We start from the raw sequence: 11,375 nt of genomic DNA, 5'->3' as shown, positions 1-11,375 counted from the left end.
GAGTACAGGAATTGGGAGGTCATCTTGCGGCTGTACAGGACATTGGTTAGGCCACTGTTGGAATATTGCATGCAATTCTGGTCTCCTTCCTATCGGAAAGATGTTGTGAAACTTGAAAGAGTTCAGAAAAGATTTACAAGGATGTTGCCAGGGTTGGAGGATTTGAGCTATAGGGAGAGGCTGAACAGGCTGGGGTTGTTTTCCCTGGAGCGTTGGAGGCTGAGGGGCGACCTTATAGAGGTTTACAAAATTATGAGGGGCATGGATAGGATAAATAGACAAAGTCTTTACCCTGGAATCGGGAAGTCCAGAACTAGAGGGCATAGGTTTAGGGTGAGAGGGGAACGATATAAAAGAGACCTAAGGGGCAACTTTTTCACGCAGAGGGTGGTACGCCAGAGGAAGTGATGGAGGCTGGTACAATTGCAACATTTAAAAGGCATTTGGATGGGTATAGGAATAGGAAGGGTTTGAAGGGATCTGGGCCGGGTGCTGGCAGGTGGGACTAGATTGGGTTGGGATATCTGGTCGGTGTGTACAGGTTGGACCAAAGGGTCTGTTTCCATGCTGTACATCTCTATGACTCTTGTGCATAGAGGTGAAAAATGCAGTTGTTGGTATTTTTCTGAATTCAGATCTTCTCTGGCATCAGAGAAAAAACATTCTACAGAAATAGTAAGTGAAAAGGTTATAGGCACAGTATATACTTTCGTGTGCCATTAAGTTTAACTTCAATAATTTAACTCTTGATTCAATTGAGCTATTTTTATACACATATCAGTTGGGTTAAACATTTCAAGATGTTTGAAAAATAACCATATATCAAAATGACCAGAAGTGATTGAATATTCAAATTGTCTGTTATAAATAAATAATACATAAATTTGGTTCATCCTCTCCAAAAGCTCAACTAGTCAGTCTCCCTTGCACTATGATACTGAGCAATAATGATGAGACAGCCTTTTGTTGAAAGAGCCAATCTCTGCCAGACAGCGATGAAGATATTATTATCAGCCTCAAATGTCCTGTGCTAGCGTAACGAGAGGGAAGAGATGCCAGCAAAAGTTACTGATTAAGGTTCCCATTCCCGATTTCAGTAATCGTGATTTCAGTATTACTGAAGCCAACTTAGCTGTAATTATTTCCATGGTGTAACCATCCCCTGGCCCTCGACTGCCTAATCTTATTCCTGAGGCATAATCAGTGCAGTGATATACAAGAGCACTGTCTCCACAATCAAAATAAGAAAAAGGGACATGAAGGTGATTTAAAAGATCTCGTTGAAAAAATTAAATTTCTAAAATTATTATCCTTTAACATTCAAGATTACTAATTAGCGAAATAGCATATCAGTAAAATGAGTTAACACAGAATTCGAGGCTTACAGTCATATGGTGTCACAACCAGAATTAGTGATGTGAAATTGTCACAATAACTGTTTAGAGCAAGAGCGCTGAATTTCTTAACAGTAGCAATGAAGAAACAAGAAACTTTCTTTCACATTAGCTTCAAACAAAGAGAAGTTTAAAGATGTTATATTATCTGGCAGACAGCGCACTGAAAAAGTGTGCCTGAATGTTTAAGTGGAAAAACTCAGCACATGCACGAAAAGTCAACACTGAAGGCTGAGAGTCTAAGTCAATATTCAAAAGGGATCAGAATAAAATTTGACAACTGGCTCCAAGTTAAAGCGGCCTTACATTATATAATAATGAGACTGGTGTGACTGAACTTAAAGAGGCCAATTTAAAAACTAGGTTACAACAAAACCTAAACAATAATTTGTGCACAGAGTAAAATGCAGTTGTTGCTAATTTTCTGAATACAGTCCTTCTTTGGTATCAGAAAAAAATATCTGTAGAGACTAGCAATGTCATAATTATATAACGCATCTGTACAAAACTGCCCACCTGATACCTGAGCAAAAGGCTCTCAATGATAATCGGCATCATTTATCTTTGGCTCCGTACTGTAAGAATCTATAATGAGAGGGGCAACTCCAAAGGCATTAATCCATTTATGCTACTGGCAAAAATTCAGCACCAGGCATTGTCAACACATCATTGCTAATCTGAAACTCACAACTTTGTGGTAAAGTTTCTAGGAACAAACTGCTTGCCACTAGATGGAAAATGCTGATTCTTGAGGTGGAACTCAGAGAATATAGCAACAGCCAAACATATCTCTCGGTTCATAACTTCATATAAACATTCCATCAAAACCAGGCCTCAGAAAATATTTAAGAAAAAACATTAGACCAAAATAAACAGACAAGTAGAATAAAATAACACTAAAAAAAAAGAGAAGAAGAGATCAGTTTCAGGCTTAAACAACAAGTGTTTTTCAAATTCCGAATCTGAAAATCAGAAGTGTGCATCTACATACCACATTTTACAAATCAAAAACTTTGGAATCCTATATTTCTCAGCACTGTGAAAACTGCACCACGCAGAAGGTGTTAAGAACATAAGAACTAGGAGCAGGTGTAGGCCGCCTGGCTCTTCAAGCCTGCTCCGTCACTCAATAATATCATGGCTAATCTTTTTGTGGACTCAGCTCCACTTATTGGCCTTTTCACCATGTCCCTTAAGTCCTTTATTTTTCAAACAAATTATCTACCTTACCTTGGTAGTGTCAACTACTTCCCTGGGCAAGGAATTCCACAGATTAACAACCCTATGGGTAAAGAAGTTCCTTCTCACTTCAGTTCTAAACATGTTTCCTCCAATCTTGAGGCCATTCCCTCTTGTCCTAGTTGACCTTGAAGAGGTGGTTATGAGCATTCTTTTGGAATACGATGTTCGTAAATGTGAAAGCATACAATTTGGGAGGAGTAACAGCAAAATAGAATATTACTTGAATGGTTAAAATGTTGCAGCATGCTGATTTGCAGAGGGACCTGGATGTACTTGTGCATGAAACTTTACCACCAACCCAGTGGAATCATCCTCTTTATTGCTATTGATTCCTTTCATAATTTTATATGTTTCTATAAGATCTCCCTCATTCTTATGAATTTCAATGAATATAATCCCAATCTACTCAGCTTCTCCTCATAAGCCAACCCCCTCAACTCCAGAATCAACCTGGTGAACCTCCTCTGCACCCCCTCCAGTCCCTGTACATCCTTTCCAAAGTAAGGTGACCAGATCTGCACATCATACTCCAGGTGTGGCCTCACCAGCACCTTGTACAGCTGTAACATCACCTCTCTGCTTTTAAGTTCAACCCCTTTAGCAATGAAGGACAAAATTCCATTTGCCTTCTTAATTACTTGTTGCACCTACAGACCAATTTTCTGCAATTTATGCACAATTACACTAGGTCCCTCTGCAAATCAGCATGCTGCAATATTTTAACCATTCAAGTAATAATCTATTTGGCTGTTACTCCTCCCAAAATGTATGATTTCACACTTAACTAACATTGTATTCCAAAAGAATGCTCATAACCATCTCTTCAAGGTCAACTGATGGTAGGCAATAAATATCAACCTCACTTGCGATGTCTATCTCCCCAGAATTAATTTGATAACACACTTTGACCAATGGATATTCTCTTAATTGGTCAGTACATTCGCATGTATTACTGCGATTTCTTTCAACTTTTGCCCCAAGTCAAACTCATCGCTTGCTTACTTTCAACATTACTCAGATTATTTGATGTTACTGCTTACACCAACCTCCACAAATGACATATGAAGGTGCTCTGCACCCACTCGGACATAAATTTGTTTGAATGAATTTTTAACAGCACTGGCCAAATTAGTAAACTCTCCACTCTGGCAGATTCTTTACTGGTTCTACTTTTTTCTGCAATAATTACTTGAAGTAATAACACAAGTTAATAAGGCCATTAAGCAAAGCAAACAAAGCGGTGGACTTTGTTGCCAGAGGAAGACAACTGAACAGCAGAAATTACAAGAAAGAGGTCTGAGGGATGTCCTGATGGATCTTTAAGATTATGAAATGATTTGATAGAAACAAGTCTGTGCCTAATCTATTTGCTGCTACAGCTAGTTACCGTAAATGTAAGATAGTCTCATTAATAAATCCCATAGGGGATTGTGGAGAAACCATTTTCTTCAGAGTGGTTAGAATGCAAAACTCACGATCACAAGAAATAGTTGAGGGACAAGAAGAGATGCAAGTAAAGGGCTTGATAAATACATCCTGGCGGGAGAAAGAAAAGAGAGGTTGATAAGACTAGAGAAAAATGGGGTGGTTTACACCGAGATCAAAACCAGTGTGGACCCTTTAAGGTCAAATATCCTGTTCTCTGCTGTAAATACTACATTATTCTATGTAGCTGATACCTAATATCCGATTGTTGTACTGTTCCTGCATTCATTATTCTTTTCCTTATTCCCTCACTTCAATTTTACTCCTGCTTTAGCTAATACTTTGTCTGCTCTTCTCCCTTTTCTCACTTTGGTCCAAATTAGCACTTTTGCTTTTCCTGCATGATCTTTGAAATAAAAACAAGTGTCAAACAGTCCTTGAGGCTGCATAACTATGTTTTTGACATTAAGTGGTGTTGTATTTTCCCCAAAAGAATTCAAGTTTCATCTATAATTTTTTTTAGTTTTATTATGAGGTGGAGGTGGAGGTGAACAAGATCAGAAGTCACACAACATCAGGTCATAGTCCAACAGGTTTATTTGAAATCACAAGCTTTTGGAGCACTGCTCCTTCGTCAGGTGAAGATGTGAGGGGACATGAAAGGGAAACAGTTGATAGGAGGTAAGGATGAAACATGAAGTATGTGACAATAATTGCTGATTGGGAAGGATGGATGCCAAGGCTTTTCTGGGAAACCAAGGAGGAGATTACCAAGCCTTTGGCTTTGACCTTTATGTCATCATTGTCTACAGAAATAGTGTCAGAAGACTGAAGAATAGCAAATGTTGTCCCCTTGTTCAAATAGGGGTGTAGAGAAAACCCTGATAATTATAGACCTGTGAGCCTTACTTTGGTTATGAGTAAAGTGTTGGAAAGGGTTATAAGAGATAGGATTTATAATCATCTAGAAAGGAATAAGTTGATTAGGGATAGTCAACACAGTTTTGTGAAGGGTAGGTCATACATCAACCTTATTGAGTTATTTGAAAAGGTGACCAAACAGGTGGATGAGGGTAAAGCAGTTGATGTGGTGTATATGGATTTCATAAGGCATTGATTAAGGTTCCCCACTGTAGGCTATTGCACAAAATACAGAGGCATGGGATTGAGGGTGATTTAGCGGTGTGGATCAGAAATTGGCTAGCTGAAAGAAAACAGAGGGTGGTGGTTGATGGGAAATGTCCATCCTGGAGTTCAGTTGTTAGTGGTGTACCGCAAGGATCTGTTTTTGGTCTACTGTTGTTTGTCATTTTCATAAGTGACCTGGATGAAGGCATAGAAGGATGGGTTGGTAAATTTGCAGTTGATACTAAGGTCAGTAGAGTTGTGGATAGTGACAAAGGATTTTGTAGGTTATAGCAAGACAAAGATGAGCTGCAGAGCTGGAGTGAGAAGTGGAAAATAGAGTTTAGCATGGAAAAGTCTGAGGTGATTCGCTTTGGAAGGACTAACAGGAATGCAAAGTACTGGCCTAATGATAAGATTCTTGGTAGAGTCATAGAGATGTACAGCTGAGAAACAGGCCCTTCGGTCCAACTCGTCCATGCCGACCAGATACCCCAACCCAATCTAGTCCCACCTGCCAGCACCTGGCCCATATCCCTCCAAACCCTTCCTATTCATATACCCATCCAAATGCCTTTTAAATGCTGCAGTGGTACCAGCCTGCACCACTTCCTCTGGCAGCTCATTCCATACACGTACCACCCTCTGTGTGAAAAAGTTGCCCCTTAGGTCTCTTATTTATCTTTCCCCTCAGGTCTCTTATTTATCTTTCCCCTCTCACCCAAAACCTATGCCCTCTAGTGCTAGACTCCCCCACCCCAGGGAAAAGATTTTGTCTATTTATCTTATCCATGCCCTTCAGAATTTTGTAAAACTCTATAAGGTGACCCCTCAGCCTCCAGTGCTCCAGGGAAAACAGCCCCAGCCTGTTCAGCCTCTCCCTATAGCGCAAATCTTCAAACCCTGGCAACATCCTTGTAAATCTTTCAAGTTTCACAACATCTTTCCGATAGGAAGGAGACCAGAATTGCACGCAGTAGTGTAGATAAGCAGAGAGATCTTGGTGTCCAGATACATAGATCCCTGAACGTTGCCACCCAGGTTGATAGGGTTCTTAAGAAGGCATACGGTGTGTTAGCTTTTATTGGTAGAGGGACTACATTTCGGAACCATGAGATCATGCTGCAACTCTACAAAACTCCAGTGATGCCACATTTGGAGTACTGCATACAGTTCTGGTCACTGCATTATTGGAAGCATGTGGAAGCTTTGGAAAGGGTTCAGAGGAAATTTATTATGAAATTTCCTAGTATGGAGGGAAGGTTTTAAGAAGAAAGGCTGAGGGACTTGAGGCTGTTTTCGTTAGAGAGAAGAAGGTTGAGTGGTGACTTACTTGAGACATATAAGATAATCAGACGGTTAGATAGGTTGGACAGTGAGAGCCCTTTCCCTCAGATGGCAATGGCTAGCCCAAGGGGAGATAGCTTTCAATTGAGGCTTGATAGGTAGAGGACTGATGTCTGTAGCAATTTCTTTACTCGGAGTAGTAGTGGCGCAGAACGCATTGCCTGCAACAGTAGTAGACTTGCCAACTTTAAGCGCATTTAAATGGTCATTGGATAGGCATATGGACGAGAATGGAGTAGTGTAGGTTAGATGGACTTCAGTTTGGTTCCACAGGTCGGTGCAACATCGAGGGCTGAAGGGCCCGTACTACGCTGTAATGTTCTATGTTCTAACATTACAGCTTGAGAGAGAGAAATCTTCTGACAATTTGAGCTCGGGTGGTAAACCAACAGAATGTTTTGACACATCTTTTATAAAACCTGCCCATTCCAATTCATGAAGCCAGAAAGTATTGAGCCAACAAGATTACAGACTAGATGTTACGAAGTTGAAGGCGTGTACTGCATCTTTAAGAGAGAACAAATGCTGTTTTGAGAGCTTACAAGCACCTGCCACATAACTAACTAGCAGTCTCCTAGTGTAATTGAAAATATAAAACATTTGGCTATAAAATGGATGCCTGAGGTGGTTGCTATTTTGACAACAGTTCGAATTTAACCAGTTTAAATTATGCCCTAGGATATTAAACCCCAATCGAATCTGAATTTATTGTTTTACCCACATCAAACCAATGAGATGATCTGGTGTTGAGGGGATAAAAAAAGGCACACAGTTTGAAAGTCAGACTAAATAACTGCCATCAAAACACTATCTACCTTTTCATATAAAAAATGTTTGGAGTAAAAGAAAGGCGACAACCTTGGGAGATCTTCAGCCGGAAGGAGAGAGATACCAACAACAACAGCCTGTGTGTGGTTATGAAATTAAGGTGATGTAATTTTAATACTTTTTTTTATTGGAACAGTATATTGTTATAGAGTTGGAGGCAGATAATAAACAGTTAAGAGAAAGGGTGGCTTAGAGTTTTGAATAGCTATCGTTTAACGTTCACTTTTAGAAATACGGAATAAATTAATACTGTTTTCTTGAAATAGTGGAATTTGGGAGTTCTCTGTCACTCATATTTTAACAGTTTAAGAAGCGAGGTGAGCTCTTCTGGGTCTTTGGCTTAATTAACAGAAGGGTTCACCATCATGTCGTAATAATGAATACCAAAGTCTATCTTCCTTTGTGCAGGAGATTGATGAATTCACATCTTGAAATAATACATCTTTTTATTCAGATATCACATTTCAGAGGCCCAGCTTTGTTACAGAGGCATGCCAATCCTCAAATGTTGGCTGCTTTCTAGCTTTAGCCTGAAAATGACAAGTGCATCCTCAAATATCAGAAATACTTGTGCAAACAGCAAATACTTCTTGTGAGCTCAGATTGAGTTAACTAACGCAATCAGAGGCTGGTGTCTTGAAACACATAATACACAATGATAATTCAGTCTATGCTAGAATGGTCACGCTATTATAAATTGCGAAATCATTGAATTTACCAGGAGTATTATCACAGGTAATCTACTTAGAGTCATAAAGTCATAGAGATGTACAACATGCAAACAGACCCTTCGGTCCAACCCGTCCATGCCGACCAGATATCCCAACCCAATCTAGTCCCACCTGCCAGCACCCGGCCCATATCCCTCCAAACCCTTCCAATTCATATACCCATCCAAATACCTTTTAAATGTTGCAATTGTAGCATGCTCCACCACTTCCTCTGCCAGCTCATTCCATGCACGTACCACCTTCTGCGTGAAAAAGTTGCCCCTTTGGTCTCTTTTATATCTTGCCCCTCTCACCCTAAACATATGCCCTCTAGTTCTGGACTCCCCCACTCCAGGGAAAAGACAGCCGCAACATGACCTCCCAACTCTTGTACTCAATGCTCTGACCAATAAAGGAAAGCATACCAAATGCCTTTTTTTTGCTGTTAGATATTTCTCATATTATTCTAATAGTGCATTATTCTAGTATTATATTTTTAAATTAAATTGAAAATAAAACTTATCAAAAACGCTGTTTTTAACTATGATGCTCTTGCAAATACAGCCATTGAATATTGAAAATGCTTATTCTGTGTGCAATTCTGGTCTCCCTGCTATAGGAAGGATGTTGTGAGGGTTTCAGCTATCGGGAAAGGCTGAACAGGCTGGGGCTGTTTTCCCCAGAGGGTTGGAGGCCGAGGGGTGACCTTATAGGAGGTTTATAAAATCATGAGAGGCATGGATAGGATAAATAGACAAGGTCTTTTCCTTGGGGTGAGGGCATAGATTTAGTGTGAGGGTGGAAAGATTTAAAAGAGGCCTAAGGGACAACTTTTCCATGCAAAGGGTGATGCATGTATGGAATGTGCTGCCAGAGGAAGTGATGGAGGCTGGTAGAATTAAAACATTCAAAAGGGATCTGGATGGGGATATGAATAGGAAGGGGTAAAAAGAAAATGTGGCGCTGGAAAAGCATAGCCAGTTAGGCAACATCCAAGGAGCAGAAGAGTCATCAGGAATGACGAGCTTACGCTCGAAACGTCAATCTCATACATCTCTATGCTTTTCCAGTGCCACACTTTTTGACTCTGATCTCCAGCATGTGTGGTCCTCACTTTCTCCTATATGAATAGGTAGGGTTTAGAGGGATATGGGCCAAGTGCTGGCAAATGGGACTAGATTAATTTAGGGTATCTGGTCGGCATGAACAAGTTGGACTGAAGTGTCTGTTTCCGTGTTGTACATCTCTATTACTTCAAACAGCACTGGTCATAAAATTCTGCCCCAAAACCTACCAACTTGAAAGTTTCATGGCCAAACCAACAATTTGAAAATTGTTAGGGTGCCATTTCCCAAACTGAGGTGGGGTCATGGTTTGACATTCTGGTGTCATGAGCTCTGAGGCACTAATGTTGCAGTGGCACTGTGGACCCCTCCTCTAATAGGTCCCACCCTCAAAGATTCCAATCTCATTCCTATTCTTTCAGTTCTCACTGAGGGGTCCTAACAATTTTCAAGCCTGAAGACAGGGTCATGGTAGGGGAAAAAGTTGAAAAGCACAGTGTTAGGGTCATAAAAGCATTACCATAGTGTACTGTCTACCACAAGTAAACCACTTGCACGAATCATTTAACATTGTTAATACTGACACTACTAATATCAGTTACCAATATCAGTTACTGTCGTACCAATTACAGACATTACCAAATAAATTGATTAATAAAAAACAAGTATGCTTCTAAATAAGGAAAGAAAAATAAACAATCATTTGTAATTGAAGCAATAAAGCAGGAAAGTAAAACTGATTAGAAAAATATTTTTCCAAGCATTTATAAAGCCTTATTACCATTACTTATGCATAGTGAGCCATTATAGATAAAATTCACTGATAACAACTACTTAGTTTTCACGCAAGCCCTGAATAAACACCTGAATGAGATCGGAGTTAATGGATAACTATATTTTTGAGATTAACATATTTTCTATAATCTAGATAATTCAAAGTGAAAGTCATCTCTTTGCTGATATCTAAACAGGGTGAATTTTTTTTGACCATGTGACAAAATCCATTATACGTTTGGCTTATCCTCTGTGAATATAACACCACTCTCAAAAATGCTCCAGGTATTTGATGCTAAATGCAACGAAATGGTGGTGCAGGCAAAATTACAACCACCAGAATTTTGGAGGGAGTTGTTATTATATGGTTATAGTGGCATTTGGGAAGGAATTTCAATCGCCTTCATGGGCAAATTTCAACTGGTACCACTTCTGCCATTCTGATCTAACGGTCAGTCACGAATAACCAATACAATCACTCCACCTAATAAGGAACACAGCAGAAAGGCTTTCCCCACCATCAATTACAAATCTCTATGGCTAAGAGTCAATGAGAACACCATGGGCCCATGTGTTCCACTGCCACAACTGCAAGAAAAGCATAGATAAGCATGTCAGATGCACATTGCACGAAATGAGTTGAGTGAAGGGTATGTTGGCCGGGGGGGGAGCAAATTGAGTTTATGTTTCAAATAAGCAGTAGTAAAACCAGATTTTATTGTCAGGAGTGGAACACTATCTTCAGCAGTCAACACAGACTTCTCTGGATGTTCTGAATGATGGACTAAGGACCATTTTAGAAAGCCTGGTAGTGATTATAAAAACACAGATGATAAGGTACAGCAGTAGAATTAGACCATTCTGTCCATTGAGTCTACGTCACTATTCAATCATGATTGATATATTTCTCTACACCATTCTTCCTGTAACCCTTGATCCCTCCGCTAATCAAGAACCTATTTATATTGTATCAGTTGCATGCATGACAGTGAGATCTTTTGTTATAAATCCTGTATCTTATGATGCTACCTCATGAAGGAGCAGTGCTCTGAAAGTGCTGCCAAATAAACCTGTTGGACTATAACCTGGCGTTGTGATTTTTAAATACATGCACTAAATGACTTGGTCTCCACAGCACTCTGCAGCAATGAGTTCCACAGATTAAACGCCCTCAGACTGAAGAAATTCCTCCTCACCTCAATTCTAAAAGATAATCCCTTCACTCTGACGCTGTGCCCTTGGGTCTTGGACTCCTACTTGCGGAAACGTCTTCTCCACATACATTCTATCCAGGCCTCTGCGTATTCTGTATATTGCCATTAGACTATCCTCGTCTTCAAATTCCATCCAGTAGAGACACAGAGTCCTCAACGGCTGCTTATACAGCAAGCCCTTCATCCCCGGCATCGTTCTTGTAAATCTCCTCTGGACCCTCTCCAAGGCCAGCACATCCTTCCTTAGATACT

General features: G+C 40.0%; 1 protein-coding gene across 12 annotated transcripts in view; it reads right to left on the bottom strand.

The window, feature by feature from the left end:
• LOC122559522 (ataxin-7-like protein 1) overlaps positions 1-11,375 on the bottom strand; it is a 244,320-nt gene that overhangs the window by 53,563 nt on the left and 179,382 nt on the right. The window lies entirely within an intron of this gene.

Source organism: Chiloscyllium plagiosum, chromosome 19 (genome assembly GCF_004010195.1).
Source record: "Chiloscyllium plagiosum isolate BGI_BamShark_2017 chromosome 19, ASM401019v2, whole genome shotgun sequence".
Classification (NCBI taxonomy): domain Eukaryota; kingdom Metazoa; phylum Chordata; class Chondrichthyes; order Orectolobiformes; family Hemiscylliidae; genus Chiloscyllium; species Chiloscyllium plagiosum.
This window is presented reverse-complemented; position numbering and strand designations above follow the sequence as displayed.